Source organism: Hemitrygon akajei, chromosome 4 (assembly GCF_048418815.1).
Source record: "Hemitrygon akajei chromosome 4, sHemAka1.3, whole genome shotgun sequence".
NCBI classification, from domain to species: Eukaryota; Metazoa; Chordata; class Chondrichthyes; order Myliobatiformes; family Dasyatidae; genus Hemitrygon; species Hemitrygon akajei.
This window is the reverse complement of record NC_133127.1, coordinates 65198417-65222105: the sequence shown is the minus strand read 5'-3', so window position 1 is coordinate 65222105 and position 23689 is coordinate 65198417. Positions and strand designations below refer to the sequence as shown.

At 40.0% G+C, this 23689-nt stretch overlaps 1 protein-coding gene across 2 annotated transcripts in view; it reads left to right on the top strand.

Annotated features, from left to right (window-relative positions):
* The window catches only part of maml3 (mastermind-like transcriptional coactivator 3), a 493444-nt gene that overhangs the window by 279636 nt on the left and 190119 nt on the right, over positions 1–23689 (top strand). The window lies entirely within an intron of this gene.

The window sequence follows — 23689 nt, the reverse complement described above, 5'->3', positions numbered from 1 at the left end:
ACAGCATATGATTAAAGGTTTGTAGCAAAACATAGGCTTCACAGTTTGATGTCTGAACTGCTCACTTGTGCCGTATCTTGTTATTTCTCTCCAGCAGTAGCTGACTAGTTGATCTGTTGTACTGAGGCAATAATCCTATGTTGTTGGTTCTGTAAACGTAACGACCCTTGTTCAAGTTGTAAAACCTTTTTGGTTGCCTGATAGCCAGTTAAAGGCTCTTGTTATAAAGGGTTAATACATAACACCGGACAACAAATTTTTTCGAAAATGTTGCTTTCTCAGAATTTTTTAAAAATTTACTATAGACCGCTTGAAGCTGAACACAAATATAATTTCAGACTACTTGTATCACATAGGAATTTGGAGAAACAAGAAAGTAACTTTCATTGAATATAACGCATTTAATTGCATAACGGTGCTAAGGCTTTGCAATAGTTCAACTAAGCTAAAAATGTTTTGTTGATGATTTTCGTTTGTACTCAGTGTTTGAGGCCTCTCGCTTATGTCCAACAGTAATCAGCTCAATAATCAATAATCAGCCAGCATTGATAGATTGCAGTTGCTCTGATAGCATTTTGCCAATGTCTTGGCAAAGCCTTTCACCAGGCTCGTCACTGACAGCATTAAGATTTGCAGAGCAGAAGTATAAATGAAAATGCAGAAAATGGTATTTAGTGGCATGTTGCACTTCATCGTTTTGTATGCTGAAGCATGTTGTCAACCAGTTTGGTATTCTGTAGTTGCCAAAAAAATTTTGACATCTGTGAATGCCTTCCATGCGATTTTCTCCTGTCCCGCTGGAGTTCTTCGAATTGCCTGTCATTGATGACCTGTTTGATTTGTGCACCAACAAAAATGCTTTCCTTAATCTTAGTATCAGTTATTCTGACTTGAATTATAAATTGAAGTAATAAATATAGGTGATTTTTAAAAATTGTGCGTGATAGGGAAATTTCATGTTGATTTTCATGATCAGCAGCCCAAAATCCATAAGAAACACCCAAAAGTATTCAGGAAGCAAAATCTTTGTTTTCTAGCATAATGCATTGGTTGTGTCTAGCTCCTATGTTTAATGATAGCACAATATTCCTGCTTTTTTGACCTGAGCAATATCAGGTGTCCTTACAACTTTTAACATTTTTTGGGAAGCTCTGTAATATAGTGACAGAAGGTATTATCATTTTGACGCACATGTTTATCTTTGATGGAGATAGATCCACAAGAGAGTAGCTGCTGTGTTTTACTTTGCTTCTTCAGGTCCAGCTCTTAAAGTCAACAATACCAAGTTTCAGAAGTAAAGAACAAAGCGCAGCCACAACTACATTGTGTGTTATTGCTACCAGTGCTTGTGGGTGCATGCTTTTCCCTCGTACTTGCAGAATTGGACTTTGGCTAACTGGAGTTCAAGGCAATACACACAGAAGGGGAGCATTTTGCCAATTGTGTCAATTAAGTGTGGTTGCCCAAACGCTGTGCCCTGCAGATTTCCCGCAGATCCGTGTCCTCTGATGTTTATCTTCTACAGCCCTCTGTACTTTGGTCACTCCCTGCTGTTGATGACAGCAGATGAACTGTCTGAGATGCCAGGTTGATGGTTGACAGTGGTAGATATGCAGAGTTGAATTAGTACGCTGTGGGACTGGTGATTGAACACAACAGGTGTTCTCCTTCCCTCGAAGTGTATGTAAAAGCTCCAGAACAGGAAAACTAGGAGAAAGAGCACTTAAGTGAATATTCCATTTTGTGTTCCCTGCAGCTATCTTAAGTGCTATCCCAGGCTGACAATTAAAAGCCCTGAGGTTAAACTGTTCTTCAAGCTTAAAATTGTGGTTGAGAAATCCAATGAGGGCACATTCATCCCATATTGATCACCTTCTGTCCTTCCATTAGAAATGCCTGCCCCAAATAAGGAGTGGTAGCTTTTAAAATGACAGCTCAGTGACAGAGTGTGCCAATGTGTAGGTAGTATCCAGAATTTCTAGGCCTACTGAGGCATTTAAAAACTAAATAGATCCCATGGAATAGAGCCAATTAGAGTTAGGAGATTAGCCAATTAGGAAAGGCTAAATTTTGAAGGCTGTGTGATTCAGTTCATTATAATGTTCCCTCTTAATATGAGACTAACCACATTTTATTAACTTAAAGGGACGCCATTTCCACCAGATATACGGACTAAAGTTGTCAGCAGCATTGATTTCCTAACTTTCTCCTCTTGGTACTCCAATGCCCAGGAACCTAACAGGAGTTACATATAGTTTTACTATATATGGCTGTCATGATTACTGTGGGAACGTCATATGTAGTTGTCCCATTGACAGAGTTTGTGATGCATAAGATCATGGCATAGGAGCAGAATTAGGTCATTCAGCTAATTGAGTCTGCTCCACCATTTGTACATGGCTGATGTATTTTCCCCTTAATGCCATTCTCCTGTCTTCTCCCTGTAACCTTTGATGCCCTTAATAATCAAGAACCTATGAACCTCTACTTTAAATATACCCAATAACTTGGCATCCAGAGCCTTCTGTGGCATCCTGTTCCACCTAATGTTGCAGGATACTGCATAATTTGTTGCTTCCCAGCCAGTTGTAGATATACTTACAGTACAGCAACAACAAATATGCTAACCATATGTGTATCAAAGAATTCTCTTCATTGTTATACACAGTACAGCTTTGCTACTTTGTTATAGATCAATGTCAATACCTTGCTTCAGAGTGATTGACTTTCCCTAAAACCTGAGATTCACTGAGTCCATTCATTTTGACTTTGGGTCTCTCTGTGTCGTATAGAGGACACTTAAAATTGCATCAAGCATATGATTAAAAGCCACTAATTCCAAATCATACCGGTTGACGTCTACTTACATCGGAGACCTTATGGTGCTTTAGTTTTAAGGAAAGTGTCTACTTCATTCATGTTTGAAGAAGAATGAAAAATGTCTCAAAGTTCAAAAAGTTCAAAGTAAATTTATTATCAAAGTAGATATATGTCACCAGGTACAATCCTGAGAATCATTTTCTTGTAAGCATTCACAGTAAATACAAAGAAACAAAAAAAAAGAAAAAATGAAAGAACAAGCAAGATAATAATAATAATAATAAATATCAAGAATGTGAGATGGAGTCCTTGAAAGTGAGTCCATAGGTTGTAGCACAGTTTAGTGATGAGGCAAGTGAAGTTATCCCCTCTGGTTCAAGAGCCCAGTGGTTGAGCAGTAATAACTGTTCCTGGACCTGGTGGTACGAGTCCTGAGGTTCCTGTACCTCCTTCCTGATGGCAGCAGTGTGAAGAGAGCATGAGCTGAGTGGTGAATGCTGCTTTCCTGCAATAGTGCTCTGTGTAGATATGCTCAGTGATGGGGAGGGCTTTTCCAGTGATGGACTGGGCTATATCCACGACCTTTTTTTAAGGCTTTTTCATTCAAGGGCATTAGTGTTTTCATATCAGGCTATGATGCAACCAGTCAGTATACTTTCCACAACACATCTATAGAAGTTTGTCAAAGTTCCAGATAACATGTTTAATCTTCACAAACTTCCAAGATGTTAGAGTGCTGCTGTGCCCACTTTGTAATGGCACTTATGTGCTGGACAAAAGGCAATCCCACTGGACGAAACACCGAGGAATTGAATGTTGCTGACTAAAGTTGATCATTTCCAGCTGTCTTCAAAAATGTACCTCCACAACGCCTTTTCTTACTTAATGTAGTAACTTACAGTATATCTACCTGGTATCTGCTCCCAGACCACCCTGCTTATTATACATTGGACCACATGGCATCATCTGTTTTAAAGCTACATGGTGACATTTCAATAAAATGTAAAATTGAAAGTTGGGGATTTGCTGCTAGGAAGCTGGCTCACAGTTGTTATTCTGTGTCCAAAATAGGTATAAAAGCATTCATGCTTGGAGGACCCTAGACGTAGACAGTGGCATCCAAGAGAGGCAACATGTGTGTGGATGGCACTTTAAGCATTGTCAGTAGTTTGTACTTGCTGTCTGTGAAGTTCTAAACTCCAATGAAGATCTTAAGCCCTGTCTGATAAAGATATGGGTACCCTCACCAAAGGGAGATTATACTTTAGCCACCTACCCTTCAAAGACTAGGTCACTTCCTTGCTTATCTCCATGGCACTTTTAACTGCCAATACCCACATACACCTCCATGCCAAGAAGGAGATACTTACGCTAAGAAAGTAGTTTAAACATACTTCATTTATTTTTAGTGGTACTTGTTTAAATCCAGACAGTATTCTTAAAACACATTTAAGAATCACGTTTTCTATCTTTAAAAAGATTTTCAAATAGCAAATGATTTCAAAATCAGGAACAATTTCAAAAACACAGACAAAATTCCTATAAGCTAAAAGAAGATATCAGCAAGTTGCGATGAACGAGTAAGCCATCGCAGAAATTGAAGGCAGTGGAATGAATTCTCATCACTCCATCTTTCTGTCATTCTTCCTGCTCTTCCTTGACCATTCCTAACAAGCTTGACTGCTCTCTTACATTTAAACTCTTTTTCTGTCACATGCAGGTGATATTTTTTTCATCTACCCTTTTACACAAACTGTCTAAAGGCTTCTGGATACAGTGTTCCCAGACACCCACAATTAATGCTATGAAGTTCTTTGAATACACAAACCTTCCAACTATTAATAGATCAGTTTAAGGATAAAGGGGAAGTCTTTTAGGACCGAGATGAGGAAAAACTTCTTCACACAAAGAGTGGTGAATCTGTGGAATTCTCTGCCACAGGAAACAGTTGAGGCCAGTTCATTGGCTATATTTAAGAAGGAGTTAGATATGGCCCTTGTGGCTAAAGGGATCAGGGGATATGGAGAGAAAGCAGGTACAGGGTTCTGAGTTGGATGATCAGCCATGATCATACTGAATGGCGGTGCAGGCTCGAAGGGCCGAAGGGCCTACTCCTGCACCTAATTTCTATGTTTCTATGTTTCTATCAGTTGTCTGATGTGCTAAGGACTGGTATCATTCTGGTCTGCAAGCTTCCTTGAACTAAATAACTTAGCCATCATAGTCTGCTGTGAAACAGGCCAATTGAAATACCCTAATTGTCTTACACTGCAACCAGCTCCATGCTACGGGTCAGCATCCTGTGCTCTATAGACAGTGCTACTGTTTGCAAACCTACCTTTTTAATTTCAGACTGATCATTGCTTGCCATTTACATTAAGAACTGAAGACTGGCTCTCGCTTATTACATGAAACTGAACAAAGTATTGGTTGTAAGCAACTCTTTGATCTCTGCAAGTGTCAGTAGCTATGTTAGAAAGATGGGCTTGGCAAAAAAACACCCTGAACAGTAAATACCCCTCACATGTGCAGATGCTGCTTTTCACAATTATTTGTTTTTCTTGCTCTCTTTGGCCTCTCTTTCTTTGCAAAACAACCTTTGTCCAACACCTTTTACTATCAATCATACCTCCCCTCCCCTCCCTTACCTGATCCTCACAACACTCAGTCATAATCACCCAGACTATCTATGTTTGTCCTCAGTCAACTGTTGCTTCCCTTCTCAACCAATCCCTTGCAAACAATGTCATCTCAACCTCAGTGACTTCTGTTCTTGGCTCTGAGACAGAAGGCTTAATGCTTAACTCCAATTCTAACATTCATGGACTTAGGGACTTGGTGTAACATGCATGGACTCAAGGTCTTAGATGATATATTTTTGTGTGACTGTATTTTACTGATATCTTATATGTGCTTGGTATCTTATATGTGATGTATGTGCCTTGTGCTGTGTGTGACTGTTGGTACTGTGTTTCGTACCTTGGCTCCGGAGTAATGCTGTTTGTCGATATTCATGTATGGTTGAACTTGAACTACAAGTATTTGAATGTAAATCCAGCTGACCCTTGAGTACAGTACTGAAGAGGGCAACATTGACAAAGCTGTCGTCTCTTTGAGGAGACACTAAATCAAGAACCTATCTGGTCTCACAGGTAGATGTAAAAGATACCGTACCATTATTTTGAAGAAACGCAGGGGAGTTACTTAGCCATGTGTCTCAGCCAATAACTTGCCTTCAAAGAATCTGACTAAAAGAGGTATTTGTGGAAGCTTGCTATGTATAAGTTATCTGCTGTATTCTCCCATCTCAATAACTACACAAATTCATTGACTCTAAAGTGCACCAGAAAGTTGTGAAGGGGATGCAATATGTGCAGCATTAATTTAAGGTTTTATTTCAAATTGCTAAGCTGTACTTCAACTCTATTACCATCCTCAATATCCTTAGCATATAAAAAGCTGCCTGTCATGCTTTTGAAATTCACAATCAACACTACGATTAATGGTTTTTTTGCAGAGCAAGTTCTATATTCCACTCCCTAATGTATGAAAAGTGTTTCCTAATTCCACTCCTTTTAAGATATCTTTTTGGCCCTAACTTCTCACCGGAGTAAAGTTCCACAACATCCTGTTGATTTCTGTTTTTATAACCTACCTTGTCTCAAGTCACTTTCAACTAAATGTAAACAAAATGGACCGCAAACTAAATTTCTCCAAACTGTCTCTGAAATTTATCCTTCATGTCATGATATAACTCGTTAAATTTATCTTAGTTGCCATGCATCTGAAATAGTGTATGAGTTGAGGCCATATCAAGATTCATAAACAGTGTATCCTAACTTTTAACAGTAAATCTCGTTTGGAGTAAAGGCCAACATTCCACTAGACCTGTTGGTTGGTATTTATGCCCATGGGTGAGATTTCAGTGAACTGTACACCAGGGAACCCAAGTCTTTTAATTCTTTCACACTATATACCGTAGTTTATTTTTGATTTGGAAAATATTTTATTTGTGTGCTTTCTCAAATCCAAATTGATAGCCTCACACTTCTTTTGCCATGGTTTTGCCCACTACATTTCTATTTTTCTCCCTTACATATGTAGTAACAGAGATATTATGATTCACACATTCATTTCAAGTACAGATCTGGATATATAACTCTACTCATTCATTTTACACATTTTCATAAATAGTTCAAAGTTAAATTTTCAGTACAGATCTCTGAGAAAAACCACTTATTCACAACCTGCTAATTAGAGCACATTCTCTTTATCTCAATTCCTCATATTCTGTCTGGGTAGCCTCCAACCTGATAGCATGAACATTGTTTGCCAGCCCTCCCCCTTTCTTCTTCTTCAATTCCCTACTCTGGTTCTCCTCTTACCTATTTGCTTCTCCTCATCTGCATATCACCTCCCCCTGGTGCCCCCCCCTTCCATTTTTCCTATGGTCCACTCTCCTCTCCAATCAGATTCCTTCTTCTCCAGTCCTTCACCTTTCCCACCTATCATCTCTTAGCTTCTTACCTCTTCCCCACCTACTTAGCTTCAACTATCATCTTCTCCCCTCCTCCCGCCTTCTTATTCTGACTTCTTCATCCTTCCTTTCCAGTCCTGATGAAGCGTCTCATCACAAAACATTGTGTTCCATAGATGCTGCCTGACCTTCTGAGTTCCTGCCAGTCCAACGAGCCATGGCCAGCAATCCCCTGATTTAACCCTAGCCTAATCATGAGACAATTTACAATGACCAAGGTTACTTCCAATTCCACTTTTGCTCATGTACAGCTTTATAGAAGTCCATTCACATGGCACCCATGGACATCCCACTAACTTCTTCAGTACCCATTAGTAATATGCCTTCAAAGAATTCAGATCAGTTAATCAAATATGGCCTGCCCTTCATAAACACATTTGCTCTCTGATGATACAGCCACTGATTAGCTAATACTCAATCAGTCACTTCTGATTAATAAGCCCATAACGGAGGCTAAAGAAACAGCTCTGCCTCTCATTGGACAATAATCTAATCACAAGATTCATAATCCTGACATAATTTTTATTGGTGCTTCTCAGTCCTTCAGGGCAGTTGCCATTGTGGCTTTTTATGCCTCATTAAATTTGTTTAGCAAGATCATGGTGGTTCTCTCTCATTCCATCTTGTATTATTGTAAAGAAATAAGGTACGCGTTCTTCCCACTTTATCAGAAGGCTGTAAAATTGTTTGGAATATTGTGAAGTTATAAATACAAGCTTGTTTTATTTAATGCTACTCAATTTCTTACAGTGCACCCTCCTTGTGTTTTTCACTATTTATTTTGGCATGTTTTATTTTTGTTATTTTCACCATTCTCTGGCCCTAAACTCATTCTCCTTTTACCACATCTGGTCTCCAACATGCTCACTAGCATGTTTTTGTATCTTCCCCCTCCCCACCCTACTCCACCACCCCCTTAGGACACAGCGCCAAACATAACCTCTGGCAAAATCCTCATCTATTTGTATGTGGCTTGCCTTTCCCTCCAACTTCTATTTAACTTCATGGCTGTGGGGGAAATCCTCCTCTTTTCCCAATCCCTATGGAATCGTCTAACTTGCCGTGAATGATTTTTGCCTTGCTCTTTTTTTCAGGTCCATGTAGGCATGAGATATTGGCAGACCAGGAGTTAATCAAAGGGATAGTGTTGGATCAGGGATTTAAAAAAATGTAAACTCCACCCTTCATTGTGTTCCTTCCTCCTGGTTAGGTCATGCATCAGACACTTTTGAAAGCCACTGAGCTACCGTAGATTCCGGATTTTAAGCCGCTACTTTTTTCCCACATTTTGAACAGCTTTGAACTTTGCGGCCAATAATCCGGAGCGGCTAATGCAAAGTTTTTTTCATGCCGCCTCGTAAACATTTTGCCTCGTAACAGTAGACCAATAAAATTGATGAGTAGTTCACAGAGGTCCAATGAAATTGTACGATAAATCAAGCGCACTTTCACAATTAAATTATTGTAAATCAGTCATTTGTACTCACCCTCATCAACATGGAAAACACTCGAAGCATTGTGCTACCTACCCTCTTAGTTTAAACTATATTTGTTTTCTGTACTACATCGCGGGATGCTATGACGACACACCCGGTTTCGCGGCGTCTTGTGGGAAAATGCCGTTTGCGATGAAACGGAAAGGAGGGGGTCGAGCGGCGGAGCGGCTTTGGATCTGAGCGAAATCTGCTTTTAAATGCCGTTTGCGATAAACGGAAAGGAGGGGGGGAGCGGATTCCGCGAGCGGCTTTGGATCCGAGCGAAATCTGCTTTTAAGTTAAAGGTATCAATAACTTTTCCTGGTAGGCTGCAGTATATATATTTTTTACCAGTCGTTAGGAGATATTGGAATGTTGTTCAGTAAAGAAGTATACGCAACGTATATTTAAAAGTAGCCGCGTACGGGCACGGTTCGAAAAAAAGCATTTGCAATATGTATTTGTTTTTGTTACCATATGGATTTAATTAAAAGTTAAAAAAATCCTCACGTGTAATATCTTTCTGTGTAAATATCTCATATTACAACGTGGGACACCTGCGGCCGAAAATCCGGTGCGGCCTAAAATCCGGTGCGGCCTTTACATTTAAAAAAATGATTTTATTTCTAAAATTAGTGCCAGCGGCTAAAAATCAGGTGCGCTCTGTAGTCCGGAATCTACGGTAAATTTAAGGGTGCTGCATCATAATGATTGGCAGATATATTACTTCATTTGTAATGCAACTGAAGGCATCTAAATATACCTGAAATCCTGAGGTTTTACTTAATTATTACATTGTGCCATATTGTCTAATTGAAGTTAAGTATTATCTCTGCAAGCTGATTTATACTACGATGCATTCTTTTTTTGCTATTGTGTTCAGCCTGTGGAGTACACAGTTCCTCATTTGGATTAGATTTGCTCTGGCTACCTAATATGAAACTGACAGTCGTTTATTGGTGTCACATGACCAGCATGAATCAGAGTTTTACAATCATTCTGAGGTTAGACTTGCCTTGGTTCAAGGTTCAAGTTTGCATTGAAAATATAGCCCCCCCCCCCCCTCTTACTCCACAATGCTTCATTTATTGTAACTGTTATAATTTTCACGTCAGCTTGGTCAGACACTCGTGATATAAACATGTTACTCATCCCCACTCGTTGCTTATGCAAGCTGTGCTGAAGCTGATCACACATGTTGAGACTTGTGGAGCTGATATGTTGGCTCTCTGCGTCGTGATTTTGGTCGAGACTCTCTGAGGGAGCATTTTAAGGCAGCACACTTCTGTACTGCTAAATCTTTTGGCTGCATTATGGGCCCAGCAACATGCAGAGCATCAGAAGCCCTCACGCTAGATTTCACATTGACATGTAAATAAGGGCGGATGATGCACTAGGCGGCTCGCTGCAGAGCCTAGCGAGGACTAATAATAATGTCAGGAAGGGGAATCAATCACACTGACAAGCAATGCAATGGATAACAACTGGATATTGAAGCAAGGTGATGCACAGGCTTAATATTCCAGGCTAGATCTTGCAATTCACACTATTTTCTTCCACTGTCGATATCCAAACCACTTTTTCCCCTTCTATTTAGACAATGAGAAAAAAAGAATTACATTTTTAAAGGCTTATAGATTTTATTCCTCTAGATAGTTTAATTCCTGCATTTCATGGCTGTCTCCCTCCGAAGGGTGGAGAAATGCAGTTTCACTTTCCTTTTTGATGAATTTCTGGTCACTTTTTTTTTACTAATGGCACAGTTCATTTTCATTTCCAGTGTAGGGGTTCGGGTGGGAGGGGAAGGGAGAGAAAGGAGCTGATAATTATTCCCACTAATCATGCAAAGACTTTTGCAAATAACCAGGTCCCATCTTTCTCTTTTCATTGCCAATCATAAAATACTGTCGGCTGTTTCACCGACATCTTAATAGGTTCCTAATGCAATAGTTGGCACCTCACAAGTGTGATAGAAGCCACAGCATAAAACATTGACTGCAGAAGTTACCTATTAGCTCAGTAATTCATATTTTAGGGCATTAGTGTAGAAATATTAATTCAGTAGCATATGCCCATGTATTATTAAATATATATTTTCCAGGAACCAGCAACTTAACCGCTTTAGGGTGGGGAAAATGTTACTCAAGTTTGTCATGTGTGGACGTCAGTTAAGATAAGGATCAAGCAGATTTATGATGATGCTTATGATGGAAAATAATTCAAGTTGGCTGAGGCTAACTCATGTAAGATGATGACTCAAGTAGAGCAGGAGAGACAGTATGTCCCAGGAAGGATTGCATGCTCTCTGCAGACAAGTGAAAAAAATCAGCAAGAGACTAGGAGGAGAAAATAAACTAGCTTCAGGGCTAGGAGTGGTGATACAAATGCGCACTGATAGACTTAATGAGAATATCCAGTTATTACATAAGGTTACAGATGACCTTGTATGTACAAAGTACACCAGTATCTTCAGCCTCTTGCTTCGTCAGTCTGGAGTACACACCTGCTTCAAGCAGGCTTCAATTATACCGGTGCCTAAGAAGAAAGTGGTGACGTGTCTCAGTGTCTATCGTCCAGTAGCACTTACGTCCACTGTGATGGAGTGCTTACAGAGGTTGGTCATGAAGCATATCAATTCCTGCCTGAAAAGCAACTTGGATCCACTCCAATTTGCCTACAGGCACAACAGGTCCACAGCAGATGCCATCTCATCAAGCCTGGAACATCCGGACAGCAAACATACATATTTCAGGATCAATTTTACTGAGTACAACTGACCATCTCATCCCCTCAAAATTCAATAGTTCAGCAGTTCCATTTAATATCAGAGAAATGTATGCAACATACATCGTGAAATTCTTGTTCTTTGCAAACATCCACAAAAACAGAAGAGTGACAGTTAAAACTTTAGAACCCCAAAGCCCCACTACTTCCGCAAAAAAGCATCAGCAGCCTTCATCCACCAAGCATGCAATAGCAAAGCCCCCAATAAAAACCATCATCTGTGGCAAAACAAAAACTAATCGTTCCCCCGACAATTCGACATGTCACAGGCTCCCAATCTCTCTAATACCTGGAAAAAGAAATGTCCCCTTTCACAGCGAGAGGGGAGGCATAAGACAATAACTTGCTTTTTGATGGTGTTAAAAGTCTGTTGTGCCACTTTTTTTCCCGAGTGCTCTCCCCGGAGCATCGGCAACAATCTCTCGCCCACCAATGAGAGAGAGGGAGAGAGAGAGAGCACAATTCGCCAAGTACGAGCCTGCGGCAGCTGATCCGCTGTTCCCGATGTTCCATTCTCTCCTCCGATGCTTCAGTCGGCGACACTGGCTTAGAAAGCCTGCCTATAGGGTCACGAAACCTCAGAACACAGAAGGCACGCTCATATTCCTAGGCCGAGTTCTTGGGATATCAAAACACGGCCGGCCATGAGCCCTGGGAAAACAGGTCCCACCACTGCAAAGAACCAAAGTCTGTGGGTAACTCCAGGTCAGGGTCTTCAACAGAACCCCATCCACCCTAAAGGGAAAAAGAGAGACATCAAAGATAGAATTTAAACTGCTTTCGAAGATGAACACGAAGGAGTCACAATGTAGCCACATCATCCTTCGTCTACGTTAATAAGCTTCAAGACATTGGCCTCAATACATCCTTGTGTAATTGGATCCTCAACTTCCTCACTTGCAGACCCTAGTTAGTTTGGATTGGCAGCAACATCTCCTCCATGATGCCCATCAGCAGAGGTGCAGCAGAAGCCTGTGGGCTTAGCCCCCGCTTTACTCACTTCACACTTACGACTGTGAGGCTAAGCACTACTCCAGTGTCATGTTCACATTTGCTGATGACACCATTATCGTGGTGGTGACAAATCTGCATTTAGGAAGGAGGTTAAAAATCTGGCTGAGTGGTGCCACAACAACAACCTCTCACTCAATGTCAGCCAGACCAAAGAGATGATTGTTGACTACAGGAGGAGGAAATTGAAGATTCATGAACCAGTCCTCATCAGGGATCAGGGGTGCAATGCTCCTCAGACAGGATGAAGAGGTTAATACTCCCCAATGCCATTAGGCTTTACAATTCAACCACCAGGACTTAAGAACTTTTTAAAAGCTATTATTAATGCTTTTTGAGATAGTGATTTAGATGCATATCATATTTTTTACTGAGTTAAGTATTGTATGTAATTAGTTTTGCTACAATAAGTGTATGGGACATTGGAAAAAAGTTGAATTTCCCCATGGGGATGAATAAAGTATCTATCTATCTATCTATCTATCTATCTATCTATCTATCTATCTATCTATGAGGGTCAGCAACTCATTGGTGTTATCATTTCATAAGATCTGTCCTGGGCCCAACACGAAGTGCAATTATGAAAGAAGTACGGCAGCGCATCTACTTCCTTATAAATTTGCAAAGATTTGGCATGACACCTAAAACTTTGACAAACTTTTAAGGGTGTGTGGTGGAGAGTATAATGACTGATTGCATCACAGCCTGGTATAGAAATACCAATGTCCTTGAACAGAAATTCCTACAAAAAGTAGTGAATACGGCCCAGTCCATCAGGGGTATCGAGCACCACTGAGCACAGCTACATGGGGCCTGCTGCAGGGAAGCAGCATCTATCATCAAGGACCCTCAGCACCCAAGCCATGCTCTCTTCTCGTTGCTGCTATTAGGAAGAAGGTGCAGGAGCCTCAGGACCCATACCACCAGGTTCAGAAACAGTTATCACTCCTCAACCATCAGCTCTTGGACCAGAGGTGAAAATTTCACTCACCTACCACTGAACTCACTTTCAAGGACTCTTCCATCTCAGGTTCCCGATATGAATGATTATTTATTTATTATCCTCTTTTGTATTTGGAGTTTGCACATTGATTGTTTGTCTTGTTGGGTGCAGTCTGTCATTGATTCTGTTATGTTTCTTGGATTCAGTGAGTAGGCCTACAAGAAAACAAATCTCAGGGTTGTATATGGTGACATATGTACTGTACTTTGATAATAAATTTACTTTGAACTTTGTGTTACATAAGGTCACAAATGACCTTGGATGTTAAGCTTGTACTATCCATCCCTCTTTCCCTTCTGCAAAGAAAACCTTAAAACCCCAGGCTCTTGTTTCTCAAATGTTGATACCTAGGGATGTGGGGTAAGACAGATGGAGTGCATGTTTTCCTGCACCTATTAGTAAGAAAACATAAAACAAGCTCATTAAAAACTGCACACACATCTGTTAGTGCTGTTTACTTTCTACTACACTAAATCTGAAGAAAAAAGGTGTGAAGAGATTCCACAAGTGATTTTTAAAAACTGAAATTTGAGAATACCAATTGAACCGTTGGGAAGGTGAGACACCGTAGTTGTCTTTATTTGTCCTGAGTGAATATGGTTTGATTTCTGTCCAGAGTCAATTCTGACGTACAGTTCGGTCTTCGTAGCATTGTAAAAATTCTTTTTTGTGTGCGTATGTGTATACATATAGGGACTAACTTGACCTGACTAACCCATAAGCATGTCTGAGGTCTGAGTTCCTTAAAATCTGAAGAGGACAGGTAAAATATTCAGAACTACTACTGACCCCTTTGTACACCCATGTGACTGATTATGGAGACTGCTATGCATACTAACCTTCCTTGTTTCATTTGCTTAGTTTAGACTTAAATATCAGAACATATGAACATGGAGCTGTTGAAAGTGCTGCTATAGAGACTACATGTTTTCGTCCTAATGATGATTAGGGCTCTGTGATGCTATCCATTATTCGTAATGCTCTGATGCCTGCTCAGTGCCAACTCAAAGATGCGGGATATCAATATCGTAAAATAGTCTTTGTTTTTCTCAGTTATTAGCTTCATTTCTTTCAATATTTTTGGGGGTGAATTTTCAGCCCTGTCTGTTTATAGATAGCAGGAGCCAATAAGCACGTGGCCTCAATTTGCTGCCTGTAGTGATCTGGGAGAGTGAACAAGAATGAGAGAGGCCAGTTATAAAGGCACAGATTGACCCTTCACTGTCCACCTCCAAAAGCAGATCAATTGAAAAGGAATAATAGCCGGTGACGTACAGTGTCGCTGGTGCAGAACCAGAGAGGGCAAGGATTAAACAAAAGTTCAGAGAAAATTTATTGTCAAAGTACATATATGTAACCATACATTACATATAAACAAGGAGAAAATGAAGGAGGCTCTTGAGTAGATGGGGCAATGAAGGGTTAAGACCTTTACCCAGGCTATGGCACTGAATAATTATCTTCTACTCTGATTACCATTGTTAGCATTTATACTGGTCCTCTCAGCTTTTGCTAACCTGCATGACTGTCCTGGAGCTTCCTCATTCTTTCTGTCTTTGTTGAGCACTTACTGTGCTGCAGGATGCAGGATTTTTATTCCAGCTTTCTCTGAAGTTCATTTTTATATCTGTTGGTAATGGCATTTTATTCCTCCCTGATTTCTGGAGCTTTTGTTCTCTTCGCCACTTCTACCTCCAGGTTTCGTTCTGTGTCACTTTTTTGTAACTGGGAGCTGCCAGCTGGCACCCGAGGTTTGGTTTCCTGAGGTCAAGTTGAGTTCATTAACGTCAAGGAGAGGGTGTCCTTCATGGGTGATCTTGGCCAGGGTATGTCAATTGGCTGATCGGCCATGATGGCAGGTTTACGCAGAAGCTAAATCATGTTGTCAGTCAGTATCCACACGTGTGGGCCTTACATCACTGTGCAGTGCTCAGGAGCTCTGACTCATTTCTCTGCCCATTGCAACAAATGCAGAGACCCGTTATGGTATTTCTCACCGTCATTCTTGTTCAGCTCTGCTGACCCAACATCCAGTGCCTTGAAAAAGTATTCAGCCCCAACCCTCTCTTCACATAAGTGCGTATTACAATCAGGGATTTTGATCAATTTAACTGAGAATGTTCATTTGTCGATCACGTGCTTCTTTTTTCACAGTAGACGCCAAAGAAATGGAAAATTGTAAAGCATGAGAAACTAAAAATTGAAAACTGAACTGTCAGCAGTTCAAAAGTATTCATCCCCCTTAGTTGAACCACCTCTGCCAGTTATTACATCCTTTTTTTTTGAATAAGTCTCTATTAGATTTGCCCATTTTTCCTTGCAAAATTGCTGAAGCTGTGCCAGGTTAGTTGAGGAATTGTGGTGGACAGCAATCCTGAAGTCTTGCCAGAGATGTTCGATTGGGTTAAGGTCAGGACTGACTGGGCCTCAAAGACATCAATTTTCTTCATTTGAAGTCACTCCATGGTTGCTCCAGCAGTGTGCTTTGGGTTGTTGTACTGCTGAAGAATGAACTTGCTTCACAGTTTAAGCTTTCTGGCAGAGGCCAGCATGCTTTTATCCAGGATCTCATCATATTTAACAGCATTCATTTTCCCATTGATCCTGGTCAGACTTCTAGTCTCTGCTGCTGAGAAGCATCCCCAAAGCATGATGCTACCTCCATAGTATTTTACAGGAGGGATGGTGTTAACTGGCTGTTGCACGCTATTAGAATCACGCCACACACACACCGCTTAGTGTTGAAGTCAAAAAGTTTCACTTTAGTCTCATCTGACTACAAGACCACCTTCTACAGCTTTACAGAATTTTCTTAGTGACAAATTACGGGCAACGATATACTTTTTTTTATATAGCCAGGGCTTTTTCCTTGTCACTCTTCCATGAGTACCCTTCTTTGTTCAAAAACTCAGAGATTGTGGAGCCATGAGCTCCATCTCCAGTTGCAGCCACTGATTTATGTAGCTACCTCAGAGTGACTGTTGGAATCACCGTGGCTTCTCTTACAAGTGCTAATCTTCTCCAGTGACTAAGTTGAGAGTGGCAGTGTGGCTCTGGATTCCTATTTTACTGCCTCTTCACAATGGACCGCACTGAGCTTTGAAATGTCTTCAATGCTTATGAGATGGTCTTGTACCATTCCCTAGATTTGTCCTTCTCTATTATCATTTGCCTGACTTGTCTTGGATGCTCTTCTGTCTTCATTTTGGTTTGGTCTTTTGAAAACCTGCCATACTGCTGGACCTAGCAGTTGGAAGGGTTATTTATTCTTATGAATTCATTGAAAACAAGTGATCCTCAAATTTTCTACATCAACAAATTGGGGGAGTTGGTAAAATATTGTATATTGCAACTGAGGAAATTTAGAATAGTAATTGCAAAGGGGATGAATACTTTTTCAGCCTCACAATTTTGATTTTTAATTTTTAGTAAATTATTGACAGGTTTTGGAATTTTTCTTTTGATTTGACATGATGCACAATGATTTGTAGATTAGCTGATAACGTCCTGCTTCAATATATTTTAAATTTAGGAAAATGAGACAGTAAAATGAAAATAGTTGTGGGGGCTGAATACTTTTTTGAGGCACTGTAGATCCAGAGTCAAGCCAACAACCTTTTTATTGTTACAGCTTAACTCAGAATCCCCCTAAGCAGCTTCTCTTTAAAATTCCCCTTTCCTTTACAATTTTGTACCATCTTTGTCATGATTTTACCACTAAGTACACCTGGCACATTGCAGGTTGCACCCACGTATCCATACATCCGATGGTGCTGGGCAATATTAACTCAAGCCCTGACCATAGGTACTGTTCACAATTTACAGCATTTTCCAAGTGAGTGAATTGAGTGCGTGCAGAATTGAATCAGTTCATCTTGTGTCCCATAGGATGTCTGCTGCTGCAGTCAAAATTGCCAGCCACAAGGCAGGAAAGCTCAAAATGTGTATAATGACAAAAAAATAATGCCGTCAATCAAACGGTATAATCTTATTGGCATAATATTACTACCTGGCTGAGTTTGCTTCAAATTGAAGCTGTTTGTCGGTTGAAATGTTTAATCAGCATTGCAGCAGCCATTATTTTAAGGAGCAGGATGCTATGCAAGCATATGTCCCTCAGTAAACAACATTAAAAATATCATAGCCGCATTTTGTTCTGTACAAAAGAAGGGATAAGAATTACGTCTTAAAACGGATAACAAGGAGCTGTTATGTTTGCATAAGTGGTAGTTTGCAGAGGGAACAGTGAGGTGACATTAATGCTGTTTTGTATAGATGAAGAAAAGCTGCACTAAATACAAATGTGTGTCAGAAAGATTTACTGCTGCACCACAGTCACTGTAAAACTAGAATCTGGAATCAAATATAGATGTACAGTACATGCCAAAAAAGCTGAGATTCATATTTCTTAAGGATCTGATTAAGAAAATGCATTGGGTGGGGTAGGAAGGGGGATGGGGAGGAAGAAAAGATAAATTTAAAAATACTGTTTTAAAATCTATAAACCTATTAGTCATGAGTGCAGAATGTGCACCTTTCTTTCACACTACATTTTTCACTGCAATATTACAAAAGCCAGAGGTTAATAAGCCATATTGCATATTGCTTTGTAATTGTTTGATGGGGGAAATAGAACTATAGGAAAACCAATCCCACAGAAGCTGTTTAAAATGGGACTGGTGTGCAGGCCATGACAATTAAATTCCAAAATTATGTCATTAGCTGCTACACTTTGGTCTACCAACCTGTACAAGCTTGGTTTGGCGAAGAATTTACAGTGGTGTCATTGCCCAGATTTTCCGGCAGTACGGTGTGTCGCAACAGTAGTCAGTTAAGCTCAGTGTGCATTGAGATGGAAGTTAATGTGGATTGATTTGACCCAAGTGAACCTCAGAATGCTCAGTATTCCTGTATTAGCACCCTGGTGAGCCAGCATTTACACTCACGTGCCCTGCAGCACTCAATCATGCAGGTATGTTGAGGGCGGCATATAGGGAGTAGCATATAGTGTTTGGTTCAGTCATTTGCACTGGCAGGTAAACCAAAGGAAATGTTGATTAAATCTAAGGCAGATTAAAATCACCTTAAAATCACCTTAAAATCACACACAGTTATGGTGCTGCTTCACCTTGTGGTCTAAGTTTGTGTGGGTTCTGATCAGATTCTACCCCCATGTAAACAGAGTTAACAATAGTTAGCATATCCCCTTTCACTTCTGGCTGGTAGGGGAATATGAGAGACAATTAATAACATAGCTGAGTTTATTCTGGAGAACTAAATGGTGCATTCCTTCCGACTTGTGCAGAGGAGCTGCACGTATATTCAGTTATGCAGCAAAAATATTGCTAACAGTACTTGCATTTCTATAGCACAAATTATCTCTCAAAGTGAAGATCTGATTAGGTAGATATTGGGTGAGATCACCCATTGAACCTTTTCTCTTCTAAGCTTTTTTCCCCCATAGTTTTCAGTATGTCACTTTCCCATTCCTGCCTGCAGTGTATCTGGATGCTAAAAAGACCCTCTCTTCAGGCCAGAGTTTTTCACTCTTTCCAAATCTTGCTTCCAATAAGCACAGATTGCTGTTTCATGAACATACTAAACCTTGAGGGAGTCTTTCATTTTGGGAGTGTGATGGGGAGTGGGGGCGAAGGGTTCTGGTGGGTGGGCTGTGTTAGAAGCATCACATTTTCTGTTAACATTGAACGAGGGAACTCATTGTGCAGAACAGGTCCTTAGACATGCCCCAATGAACTGGGACCAAGAGTCTGAATCAGGGAACATCTCAGACAGCCTGTTACGCCACTGGCATTTAGGGCTGCAAAGCCTGCAGTGGCCACGTAAACAAATACACTAGGAATGAAAGAGAGAAGTGAGTTATGCTATCAGTGAAGCAGCTGTGACTGGCTCCCTACCTGCATAACCGTATCGGAGTCCTGATGAAGGATCTCTGCCCAAAATTTCATCTCTCCATTCCTTTCCATAGACGCTGCCTGACCTGCTGAGTTCCTCCATCATTTTGTGTGTGTCACTCTGCACAACCTTTTGTTGATAGTTGGTTTGAATGAACTGAGAAGACCAATAAAAAAATCAATATAAAAATTATATATGAGCCCCAACTGTCCAATTTAACTTATGCAAGGAACCCGACAATTTTGAAGATCTTCTGAAGTTGAAGTCTTCGTGCAAACTGATGAGTAAACTTCAATCCTGCATTCAGTTTCGATGTGCAGCAAGAAGGAACAATGAGTGAACAATAAATCCTTCATTGGCAAACCGGAATATTTATCTGTTAGCAAATTGGAAATGGATTTCCTTGCAATTCTTTGGTAAACCTCTGGTTGCATTATGTATAGCGTCCAAAAGGACTTTGGAATCCAAGGCTCATACCAAAATCTTGAGTTTATAATCTAGACTCCAGCAGTGTCAGATCCAAGTTTAGGACATGCGGGTTTTTCTTTTTTTCCCCCTTCCCCTCATTTATTTCTCAATTCACAAAGGTGTAATTGGTTTGTGTGGGACTCCGCTCTGTGCAAATTGGCTTCCTCACACTTCAGAAATACTGTATTGACTGGAAGCTCTTTGGGAGCTGAGATTATGAAAAGTGCTATATAAACATAAGGTTCCTTTGTAAGCTCCAACAAAGTTAATATTACTGTATACATGGACAGACAAGTTTTTTAAATTCCATTTTTCTTTTATTAAATTATGTATTTGTGGATTCTGTACAAATTAAGCATTAAAGACAGCACATCTTGATGGCTTCTGAGACCATGGTTACTGCTATAGATCAGCCACATGATAGTCAAATTACGCAATAGTAATAGGCCAGAAAATGGCTGGCAAAGTATGGATTTTAAAATTGTTGTCCACTACTTAAGGGTTTACATAAAAAATGGAAATTAACTCAAAGTTTAAACTAAATAATCAAAGATTTTGATCAATTTAAGACAGGAGTCCCTTTATGATATTCCATTTAATATCACTAGAATGTAAACTTATCCAACTGTGACCTGACAGCAATGTTCCCTCTAATTTGCAATGACCAGTGTGCGCAAAAATCTTGTGCAATTTTTTGCCCAGTGACAACAACATGTGTACACTGAATATTATCTTCATTAAAAACAGTATAAATAAACTAGTTCTAAAAGCTGCAGACGAATCTGTTGACTCCGTGCTGTCAACATCGTCTGCATCAGAAACCAGAAAAGGAAATGTGATTGTGTACGATCGTGAAATATAGTTAACATGCCAACAAGGTGGAGGGAGACAACCTTTTGTGCGCAGTTTAAATTACTTTGTGTGCTAGTAGCAAAAGATGTGTGCACACACGCACACCTTAGAGGGAACATTGCCTACTGGGTAGGATACAGACTGAGGCCATGGATAATGAGTAAAGGAGAATGATGAGAAAAGAACTGACATGATTGGCACTGCTTTATTTGTGATTTCCATATTCAATAGCAAACCTTGGATTCGGACTTCTAGTTTAAGTAGCACCATCCTAGGGCATGGCTGATAACTATTGAAAATTAAAATACTGAGCATAGTTTAAGGGAAAGTGAACATTTTTGCAACTGGGACTCATTTAAGTCTCCAAAGAAGCCCTTTAGCAAACTCAGATGAAAGTTTATTTCATCAAACTAATGAAAAGAATATACTTGAATTCATTAAGATTCCTAAGAATGAACCAAAGCTTGTTCTAATATGTTTAACACAATTTAAATTATGATATTTATTGCAAATAATAGTTTTCAAATGTTTAGAAAGTTGAGCTCATTTGATGCAATCTATCTGTTGTTAAATTGCATTTTATCTTTAGTGTAGCATTGATACAAGTGACTTATTCCCTTAAAGCAAATTATAATTGAACCTTTACAGTGTATCATGTACATAAAAATTACATTACATGTTTAATAAAAATGTTGCAATTAAATTATTTCAGTCTTATAATGACATTTTTCTAAAATTCCTTAGTCATTATCTATGGCATGGATAGTAGATTAACTTTGTATTATCGGCTTGATTTTGCAATTGCTCATTCCTGCTGCGAAGCCTCAACCAATGCAAGTACATATTGGGGAATATGTGATTTTCTTTAATGTGCTTCTAGAGGCTGACATTCTAAACTGGGATTAAACAATCTCCTTGGTTAAATCAGTACTGTTTTATTTATACTATGTACCATGTTTCATGGGAAATGACTGGATTTTACAGCACCTTGCCTTTAGTAATTGCAGTTCCACTTAGCCATTTGTAAATCACAATTAGAACATTAGAAAGTTTTTGACAAGAACAAGCTATTCAGCCCAACAAAACTTGCCAAATTCTTATTCACATAGTGTGTTGAAATAATTGTCATTCAGATTTGAATGTCTCTAAGATACTACTCTTAACTACACAACTAGGAAGTTTGTTCCATGTGTCCACAATTCACTGTGTAAAGAAATGCTTCCTGATGTGAGTCTGAAATCTCCCTTTAACCAGTCTCCACCTATGGCCCCATGTCCTCGATGATGGATTAATTTTGAAGTAGCAGCTGGCATCCACCTTACTTAGACCCTCAATGATTTTGAATACTTCTATCATGTCTTCTCTCATTCTAGGTCTACTTAGGCTAAAAAGATATAATTCTTACAATCTTTCTTCATAGCTCATCCCCTGTGGACCTGGAATGACTCTCGTCGCCCCTTTTCTGAACTCTCTCCAGTGTCTTTACATCCCTCACAAAATATGGGGACCTCAATTGTCCACAGTACTCAAGGTGTGGCCTCACAAGCATGTTATACAGCTTAAGGAGAACGTCTCTAGACCAGGAAGCCAGGTCTCATACAGTGAACTTTCTCACTCAAGACCCCCCATTGTATATTTATATCCAATATTTTTATTTCCTATATGTAATATTTTACATTTACTTACATTAGATTTCATCTGCCATTTATCTGCCCACATCTGGATTTTGTTTAGATCTAACTGTATTGATTCTGCTGTCTGAATGTTATCAGCCCATCCCCCTAATTGCAGTACTGTGTGCTGCTTAGCAAACTGAATCATGCAGTTCTGTTCAGTGTGCGTGCTGGAAGTCCGCAGAGTAAGTTGTCGATAATGTTAATCCTCGTTTGGAGGATGTGAATTGTGATACATTGGCCTGGGTTTGTGTACCTGATTGGCTGTGTACACCCTGCACACAAATCAGATGCAAACACCATCGAAACACCATCTTTCAGCACGTACTCTATTTAAGTAGATGGTAGGTTTGCTGAGGATTGAATTGGAGGAGATCTTATTGTATTTGTATGGTGTGAATAATTATACTGCAAGCATTGTTGGAAATTGTGGAAAGCATTGAGTTAGAGATTACTTTTTCCAGGAAGGCCTCTAAACCGTGGAGTCTGGAGGGGAAGGGGGAGAAGGACCCTGACTAAATGGGCCTTTTCCACCATAGACCTCGGAGCATTGTTAGCTCAATGGAGGACTGTTGTATCTGGTAGCTTAAGTGTGATAAGGAGGTAATCACAGAGATTAGCCTTGTACTGTAGCACACACCAGGTTATTTAGGGGGTGGTTGCTATTCTATGGATGTAGTTCACTCTGCAGCACTGCATTTGTATCTGAATGGAGAGTGTTACTCATTGCCCTTGAAGAAGCTAGAGGTATCACACCACTGAATAAGGGATTGGGCAAAGAGGCAATTTATACCTGTATGCAACATTCAGTCTTGCTAATAAATGGCAAATCGCAATCATATCTCACTGATGCCAGGTCTCCAAGAACCACAGATAAACTCCTGCTTGACATTCAATAGCATTACCATTGCCTGGTATTTCCTGACTAGAACACTAGAGTTGAGTGGGCCCGTCATTTCCATGGATGCAAGAGCACAAGGATGAGTATTTTGCAACAAGAGACTCAACTCCTCTGACTTCCAGAGCCTTGCTAACATCCATTTGACAACTCACCACAACAGGGCTGTGAAAAGAGTTTTCCATTTGTCTCGGTGATTGTAGCACCAGGCGCATTAAAGAAGCTTAACATCAGTCACAGCAAAGCAGACCACAT